Source organism: Nanorana parkeri, unplaced genomic scaffold (assembly GCF_000935625.1).
Source record: "Nanorana parkeri isolate BGI_ZX_2015 unplaced genomic scaffold, ASM93562v1 scaffold612, whole genome shotgun sequence".
NCBI classification, from domain to species: domain Eukaryota; kingdom Metazoa; phylum Chordata; class Amphibia; order Anura; family Dicroglossidae; genus Nanorana; species Nanorana parkeri.
The window spans coordinates 464,780-474,754 of NW_017306880.1; positions in this window are offsets into that span (position 1 = coordinate 464,780).

Sequence of the window (9,975 nt, forward strand, 5' to 3'; positions counted from 1 at the left end):
AGTGCACTGGAAGGCATGTGCGATCCCTTGTGTGTTCCTGTGCCTTTAAGGAGGTTGGGCTTCCTCCTGACAAACCTGCACCCAATTTGAAATCTTCTGCCCTCATGTGCTCCAAGATGGAGACTCTCATAGTTTAGAGTTAGGACCGCACTATAAGAGGTGCCTTGGCGCGGCTGTGCGGCTTTCACATTTTCTGCAGAAGACGTGTATCCAAACCTCTGTTATTAACCTTAGTGGTGAGACAAGTTTTTCTACATGCTGGTTTGTGAGTGTGCCATGATACCTTTCTACTGTTTTACTGTTCAAAGCCCATTTCGTGTGCACCTTACTGTATAGCTGGTGACAAATTGTTGAGTGCGTTTGTCATTTGTTTTGCTCCACTAAACATGGAGTCACGACCCACTAGTTGAGAACCACGGCTTTAAAAAAAACCTGTCCTAATTACTATTGATTTCCCTGATAATCTAGCACTCAACTGCTTACCAATCTTACATCTCCTCTGCACTGAAGATATTTGTATGCTCCACTGAGACAATTTTACAAGTTAATAGAGTTCTCTGCAGTACTACAATGACAGCGTGGTCTGAGAGTGTTCAGATTGTACCTAGAATATAAACCATCCTCCAAAATCTATGGACAGCTTGAGAGATATTTCCAACATCAAGCCCTTGTTATTATCATATAACTAAAGGAGAACTATAAGGCGAGTGAAAATCACTCAGCCTCATAGTTCTAGCTGACCTGTGACAATGAAACTGCCACAGGTCGGCTCAATAGATCGGGAAGTGAGCGAACACATACCGTCGCTCGCTCACTTCTCGATCCTGTCCCTGCAGAGAGCCATGACTGTCACTCACGGCTCCCTGCAGGGATTCCCCCACCCCTGTCCGATCCTCCAGCACTGACTGGTGGAACGGACGGGGGAGAGGGCGGGTACAGCTGGCTCTGCCTCTAGATAGGCAGAGCCAGCTGTCACTCACGCAGCTGGGTGGATCCAGACAGTAATGTCGGGATCCGTCCTGGCTGCGGCGTCTCAGTATACTGCTAGTTGTAGCTCGCGGTATACTGAGCTTTGGGTCACGGCAGAACGCTAGTTTGTGTTCTCCCGTGACCCTTAGGAGAACTATGGGGAAAAGCCTTGACCCCATAGTTCTCATTTAATGATTACAACTTCTATGTGGCCTTGCCTGCAAATAACGTGGTATGTATGGACTCCAATAATTTCCAGGCAGAAAAAATAATTAATTAAGTTGTGTTCATTAAAATCATTAAGTAATAGGCCAAGGTATATTGGCCGTGTTTGTGGGAGGAGTTGCGCCGGCTCTCCTCCCCTTAAGAAGGGGGATGCTGGTTCGTTCCCGGGGTGTTGTGGATTTCCTCCGCTGTGTCTCTGAACGGTGTTCTGTGGATTTTGCTTTAGGTTCTGTGCATCCTGGTCGGCGGTGCGTTGGGGTAAGTTGCATTTTTTTTTCTCTTTTTCGCTACTTCTCTGTCCTGGTCGGTTGGGCGCGGGGGGGAGGGGCACTGCAGGGGTGGTGTTGGGTTACGTGGCAGGGGCACTTTGGGTCAGGTCGCTGACCTTTTCATCGGGGGTCCATTGCGGTCCGTACGTTTGGTCGCTGATGTTGTTCGGGCCGCTGGACTTGGTGGGGTCTCGCTTTACTGCTCGCAAGTTTGGTTCAGGCCGCTGGACCATCACGTCGGGTCGGTTAGTGTAGTTGGAGGTTAGTTGGCACGTTTGGTTCAGGCCGCTGGACTGTCACGTCAGGTCAGTTAGCGTAGTTGGAGGTTAGTTGGCACGTTTGGTTCAGGCCGCTGGACTGTCACGTCAGGTTAGTTAGTGTAGTTAACGGTTAGTGTAGTTGGCACGTTTGGTTCAGGCCTCTGGACTGTCACGTCAGGTCGGTTAGTGTAGTTGAGGGTTAGAGTAGTGGGCACGTTTGGTTCAGGCCGCTGGACCGTCGTCATTTGGTGCGGGTCGCATAGGGGTGGTAACACGAGTGGTGCCAGGCCGCTGGGCCATCGATCGCTGTCCCACTTCCTTTTCTGGGTGCGTTTGGTTCAGGCCGCTGGACTCTCGGGGGGGTGGGGTGGTCGTTGTTCATAGGGGGTGGTGAGGGGGACACACACTGATTGCAGTGGCGCATTTACCTTGCCGTATGTTGCATTCTCGGTGGGTTGGTACTGTTACACTTTAGCTTGCTGTGGCGTGGTTGGTTGGGGGACGCAGTCCTGTTACGGTAATTTCCTGTCATTGCATCACCGTCGGGATGTCGCATGCTTCAGACATTGAGGACTATGTCTCGCTGCCGGCAACTTCGAGAAGGGTACTCCGGCGAGAGGGACTTCGGCAAGGGGGACTCCAGCTGGGGACACTCCGGCCAGGGGTTCGGATCAAGGTAGCCCGCCGACCCTCCGGGTTTGGACTATACCGAAGATAGTCGCGGAGCTTCAGCTCAGGGGGATTCCTTACTCGGCCACTGCCAGGAAGGCCGAGCTGTTCAGACTTTTGTTCCCGCCTCCGGCAGCCGGTGAAGGGGCCACGCTGATTAAATGCAAGTACCTGAATCTGTTTTGATACTTGTCTTCCTGTACTGCAGAGTGGGAGAAAACGGGTCATTACTTTAAGCCATTGAGGCTCTCCTACAGGCACATGACATTGTTCTTTAACATGCTGACAGAAGGAGGAATGAGAGAAATAACCTTATCAGTCTGCTTCTGCTCCTCAACTACCCAATAAGAGGCTGTGGAAGTGAGATGTCAACGCTATATTGGTTAATTGCAGTCAAAATTTGAGGTCACCCGGCTGGCTGTGCTGTCTGGTATGGTTGTGTAAATCTCAGGACTGGGTGGACACAGTAACAAATGCTTTTTCAGGTAAAACAGCTCCCATTTATGCATTTCCGCTGTTTATTTCCCTATTTGCCCGGAGCTTTTAATTTGTAAAATATACATTATTAAAGGTTGTCCTTGTTGACTTCCCTTCTGCGTTGTCTGCATGGATGAGTTGCATTTGCCTTTTGCATTCACAAGGACATACATGCAAGGTTTAAATCTGAACATGGCTCGGCTCCAAAGCAACTGAGAACTGTAATGAATCTACTTTGTTGTGATTCAAAACTATGCAGAGTTGCATCAGAACCTCACAAATCCAGCTGCCTAGAGCAGCGTTTCTCAACAGTTTGCTTCTTTTTTTGTAATCAGATCATTTGTTTGTTTCAGTCTCCCTTTTATTTAATCATTAGTATCACTTTATAGTTTGTAACGTATTATTATGATTATTTCCTGTTTATAATCCTGATCTATATTTGTAACTTGATTTACAACAGTCTACAAATTAATTTAAGTACATTTTATTTAATGTTATCCTTGATGTTTGTAATAAGAGGGGAAACTAAAACCCACACTGTCCAGCTGCAGAATTTTAAAATGACACCCTCATACAAAAAAACTTTGATTTTCCCACTTATCCCCTAAACTGCTCAATTTTAAATACATTGGGTTAAAAATCAAGCTTCCAATCCTTTTAAGAGTTATTGTATACAGACACATCCAGGGGCTGTCTGCCAACTTTTGGCCCGGGGGCAAGTATAACACAGAGGCCCATAGTGCAGCGACTCAAGCTCCCTCCCGCTCTCCCTCTTTCCCTGCCTTCTCTCTACCTCCGCCAGCCACTTTCATGTATGCATCACATATATGCAGTACTGCTTGTACTGTGCAGTACCGCGTGTGTAATTTTTACAGGAGCGATGCAGCCTTTTTATGGGGCATCAGCAGGGCTGTCTTTAATATTAATTGGGCCCTGGGCAAGATTCTGCTGATGGGCCCCCACAACCCTCCCACTGAGTTCAGGTCCACTTTAAAGTCAAAACATCTCATGGAACAATAAAGAAATCCCCAACACTCTCTATTTGGTCAACCCTAAAAGTCTAATCAAACATTTTAGGTTAAAAACAGAGGTTTTTGTTGCATATGTTTGCAAACACAAGTGAAGCCACCTTGCTGCATCATGGCACCTCTGCAAAGGGTGGTCCCTGATTTTAAACTATCTGAGCTCCCAACTTTGAATATATACCTGTCTTTATAGAAATTAATACATTGAGACAAGCCTTACCTTGAAGGTGGTCCTATCCTTCTTAAACATGTAATAAATACACAGAGAAGCACCTGTGGATAGTAACTTTTGGCCTAGCAGATGCCCAAACAACAGATACGACGACACCACTGATAACTAGATTTAGCAGTCATGGCTGTGCCTTTTGACTCCTTGAGCCCAGGAACAGTTACACCAGGGGTTTTGTCTAATGGCAGGATTAGCCATTACCTTAGCTCTCACTCAAACCTCCTGACTGGCAAACAACCTGCACATGGTGAAAAAAACTCTTCCAGACTCTCTCAGCAGCCCAGGAAATGTTATGCCTTTAAATGCTATTACATGGACAATCCAGCCAGCAGACTGTTTCTTTTCTGGGATCAAACTGTACAAAACATCTGATAAAAGGAATGTACAGTTCTTTATTAATATCTACTATAAATAGAACCATTTCTTGCAATGATGACATCTAAGAGTGCCTTATCCTGGCCTGTCCCACCCATACTACCTTCGTCCACCATTGGTTGAAGAAACAAAATGGCAATGCTTGCCACCTTCTTTCATCACTGCATACTGTAACAGAGATCAGTATGTTCTGTATGCTAGTGATATTCAGAAACAGCATCCTCTAAGTGTAGAACTACTTTATTTCAGCTGAATCACTCTTATGCCAAGATTGGCCAACCAGGCGGCATATGTAGAAGTTACTGACTGCCATTAGACATATGACCATTTCCTGATCTGACTGAAAAAAATGCGTTGGTTCAGGATTATCTCATATTTTTAGACAAAATGTATAGTAGTTTAATTTGGTGAAAATAATATATATAATAGTTGGATCCTGAATAAAAGTAATGCTGGCATATAAATTACCAAAATTTAGGAAGCACTGCTCAGTATGACCTCCCAACCAGGCCCGGATTTCCCACAAGGCCACCGAGGCCCGGCCTCGGGGCGGCAGACAACTGTGAGAAATGTAATCACAGGCCTCTATGCCATTGATGCCATCATTTATTATGTGCATTGGAAGTTTCCACCGATGTCTCCATGTATAAAGAGGCTTCCAGTGAATCTGCCTACCAATGGGTCATAAGAGACCTCTGCAAAAACATAAGTAACCTGTTGATGTCCCTTATTTAAAGTAATGTTAGTAGCTCTTCTGACAAGAGTGGCTAACCCGATTGTATTGGTTTAGGAGCTCCTCATAGACCTAACATGGGTCTGGTTAGTTCAGTTTTTTGGAGGTAAAAACTGAACCGGCACGGATGTCAAATGCAGGGCCGTATCGGGCAGCTCCCGGGAAGGACAAGTGCTGCGTATGATTAGTACGCAGCCCCTGTCCTTCTCTATGGGACTACGCTCACCCGCCCTGCACGTCCGTGCGGGTGTCCGTACTCGTACGTTGACAGGATGGATCCTGTCTGCGTCCGAGCCGGGACACCCGCACCCGTACAGACGTGCAGGAGGGTGAGAGTAGGGCGGCGTACGGCCATGTAGTCCCATAGAGAAAGACAGGGGCTGCGTACTAATCACACACAACGCCTGTTCTTCCCGGAGAGCTGCCCGATATGGCCGTGCACGCAGCACGGAGCTGTATGTGGCGGCCGATTCTCGTGTGAATGAGGCCTAAAAGTTTAAATCAAATTGTATATCCTGGAACAGCACCCAACAGGAAATAATACTGTATAGAAAAGTAACAAGAAGTAGTACAGTATGGAAAGTCGTTCTGTGCTTTACTTACAACTGACATACAGAAAGTTGTACTTTGACAAGTCATCTGGCCCACACCAACTTCATAACATGATGCAGCACACGCAATGTGCACATAACATGACTCATGACTGCACAATCATATCCTCACTGTTGTCCTTCTCAGCTATTAATTCTGTACACTTTCAATTTGATCATACCAGTTAGAAAACCTTGCATGAATGCTACTACTTCTTCCACAAAAAGCAATATTTACATTACGCTTATATATGTATCAGAAAAATCCGAACAAGACTATCTATTTTTTTTATATCTAAAGCAAAAACCTTGTTTTATTCAGAGAGATACTATAAGGCCTGCTATAGAGACAGGAAGTGAGGGGAAATCCTCCATTGTTGCCATTAGAAAATTTCTCCTCGCCCCTTCTTTCAGAGACAACACTTCTCCACTCCATCCAAAACTAAGTGCTGGTTCACACCTGGGCGGTTTTCAGCGCTGATCGAAGCGCTGAAAAACGCTCAGCAAGTGAAATCCCCTAATTTCCTATGGGCATGGTTCCCACCTGGGCGTATTTCAGTGCGTAGAAATGCGCTGAAAAACGCCCTACGCCCAAACAAGTACAGGAGCTTCTTTTGGGGCGTATTTCCGCGCGTATCTATTGGTATTCCCGAGTGTGGCCCCGTGTTAACAAAGCGGTAACCCCGAGCCACACTCGGGAATATAACGTAGGTCTTACCTTGTTCGCGATCCCCGCTGTGTCCTCCGGCCGCTGCCGTCTTCCGGGTTCCGTCCCTTGCGAGCGTCCGCGTCGCAGGGGGGCGGAACCGGCGGGAAGTTTGAAAGTTTAAAAAACAACAAAAAAACCCGAAAAAGAGAAAATAAAAGGAAAATAAATAAATCATACCGCCAGGGAGGTATAAAAACGAGCGTCGACGCGTGTTTCACTGAACTAAAAAACGTCCTAAAAAGCGTGCTAAAAACGAGCTGAAAAAACGTGCATTTAAACGCGCCTATAGCAACGCCCAGGTGTGAACCCAGCCTAAAACTCTGAAGTACATCCACATAGTCTGAAGGAGTATCTAAATTCAAGAACAACAATGTAACATATTGCAGCTTACCAGTCTTTATATGTGTTGGCTGGATCCGTTTTCTTTTTTCAGGCTTTTTTTTTCCAACTGGTGATCCTGCTAGTAATATACTAACTGTCCTAGGGTCAGGGGTGTACCCCCCCCCATCTAAATTTGCCCCTTCCTGTTAAAGACATTTTGCGTAACCTGTCAGTCGCTGCATACATCGAGCATATTGTATCCAGCTTCTGACAGGTTGGGTTAGTAGCATAGCAGGGAAGCAGGGGGTCTCAGGTGGGCTGCGAAGGATCTCTTGTGGGCTCTGCAGGGTCCCAGCCTAAGACCCCGCAGAGCCCACCTGGGACCCTGCAAAGCCCACCGCAGACCCCACACAGCCCACCTCAGATTCTCAGGTGGGCTGTGCAGCGTCCCTTTCCCTGCAAGCATGTGCTGCTCATCTTACCTGAAGCCCCCCACCATGCCTCCAGGATCGCCCGCCGTCACATGGTGGGGTGTGGGCAGCCACGAGCTGCCTGCAGCTCCTTCAAGCAGGACCTCTGTTGTCCAGGCCACCTCTCACTCAGCTCCGCCTCCTCCTCCACCCAGCAGCTCTCTTTGCCTAATTAGGAAGCCAAGGCTGCCTGATTCTGTGCAGCCCGGCTAGCCGCATTAATTTGGGGGCGGCGTTTTTTTGCTGCCCCCCTGGAAAGTGCCACCCAAGGCAAACGCCTAGTTTGCCTTGCGGTGGATAACAACATTTACTCACTGTACTGTAACTGTTGAAAAGCCAAGTTGTCACCCTGGGAGAGGAAGGGTGTCAGGACTACAGATTATCCCCTCCTCATCTTTATAATATAAAGGGGGTGGTATCTAGTTCATAGAGGTAATAGGGTAATGAGATAACACTGCAGATTACACAGAACAGCACTAGATTTCTTGCAGGAATATACAATTATAAAATATCATTATACATTTTTTTCTTTTAGGTTACATGGCACTGTAGTATCAAGACCTGAACTCAGTTTATCAATATGTTCAGGCTTTTACAGGCACTGAATGGCTTGTGTACTACAGGAACTCTGCTCATAGATGAAGGAGTTACGAGCAGAACCGAGGAAATAATTGTCAACAACCCATAATATAAAAATAGGTGACGTGATATTAGATCAATATTATTATTGGCCTTCAGTTCTGGTTATAGCTGGTTTTATATGGATTTATCAGTACACATAATTAGTATTTTATTGCCTAGTTAATGGAATATACTCTTCCTGATGATTTCAAATTGTTTATACATGTGATAGAGTCTGAGAAAAACAACCAAGAATGTAGATGAGTTTGCCAGAACTATATCTGGATGGAGACTGAAGAACAAGTTTTTCTGGTAATCCTATTTGCAGACTACATGACCGCTTATCTGCAATTGATGGTTCAAAAACACTGAAGTTAGTCAGCTGATAACAATAACAATGGCATTGTGATTAAATCTGCGCTCAGTCATTGGTTTCAGCTTTATGTTTTACTTGAACAACTTGTGAGCCATACAAACAGAAAAGGGACACTTGGCACATGTGCTTGACTCCTGGGAAGTTCTGGAAAAGGTGCCAAATGCCTCCATACACGCTGCTACTCTGCGTTGTAGACTGCGTTGTACTGTGTACTGTATAAACAGACAGGGCCTGTAGAAAATCTTAAAGAGCATCTGTGCCCAGACAATGGACATTAAAGTATCTACATATTCTTAACAATTAGTACATGAGCTTTAAAACAAGCTCTCACTCACCTCTCTAGCTACTTGTACTGTGAGGTGATTCATTCTCAAACATCCTCAAAGATGACCACAAAGACTATAAAGTCGGCTGTTAGTCAGTTTCTAACACCTAAGTCTCCGTTCACACTTCTGTGCCTGCGTATTCATGTATTTGTTTGCGTATTTTTGTAGCGTGTTTATGTGCATTTTGTGTTGTGCTGTGTAGTTGTACTTTCTGAGCAATCTTGAGTCATGTCCGCTCTGACATGTTTTTTGGCAGCAGGCACAGCTACTGACGCATTCTTTATAGAACTGTCCCAATCAGTGCTGTGTAGTTGTACTTTCTGAGCAATCTTGAGTCATGTCCGCTCTGACATGTTTTTTGGCAGCAGGCACAGCTACTGACGCATTCTTTATAGAACTGTCCCAATCAGTGCTGTGTAGTTGTACTTTCTGAGCAATCTTGAGTCATGTCGGCTATGACATGTTTGTTGGCAGGAGGCACAGCTACTGACGCATTTTTGATAGAACTGTCCCAATCAGCAATTACCTCACAAGCCATGTGCTTCCAGGCCCTTTGGTATTTGCAGTGATCCTTGTCAATGTGGCCGCTGTGATCGTATAGCGATGTCTTTGCCCTCACCAGCCTTATTATTTGTTCTATATCAAGCCCAGTGTGGCCCGTTCGCTCCAACTTCCTATGCAGCCTGGCTGGAGTATATCTTGCTAAGAGGTAGAGAATGGTTGTTATTGCAAAACAGGCCAAAACCGCACAAAAACACGTACATGCATTTTTTAGGCACTCCCATTGAAGTTTATAGGTTGAAAATGCAGAATCAAAACAAGCACCTGCATTTTTTTGGAGTGCACTGCATAGGTGTAAATGGGCCCCATACAAAATAATGGGATTCCTATTGTGCATTGTCACACAACAAAACATTGTGAAAAGGGACATCAACTGCATATGCCTGCTTCATATACACTTGGTGTACATTGCTGGTATATGTTTTAAAAATTACCTCTGCAAAGGTGGAAATGGGGTTTACACGGACTTCATTTGCATAGTCTGCACACAGGTTCACTTTAATGTACAGGTCCCATACATCTTTAGTGTGCACCTAAATGGACTCTCCATCTAAAAATATAATTAGGCTGTGACACAAGACATCTTGAGGATTTAAAAACTGGGGCGGAATTAACATCTGTATGAAGTTCCTGAGCATATGAGCTCATATTTATGAAATAAGGCTGAACAGACCCAGTTAGACACCTACTACTGGAAAGTCCACATTCATATCTAAGATTATTGTAGGTTGTTGTATACAGTATATATACAGCATGGCAGTGTTCACAGG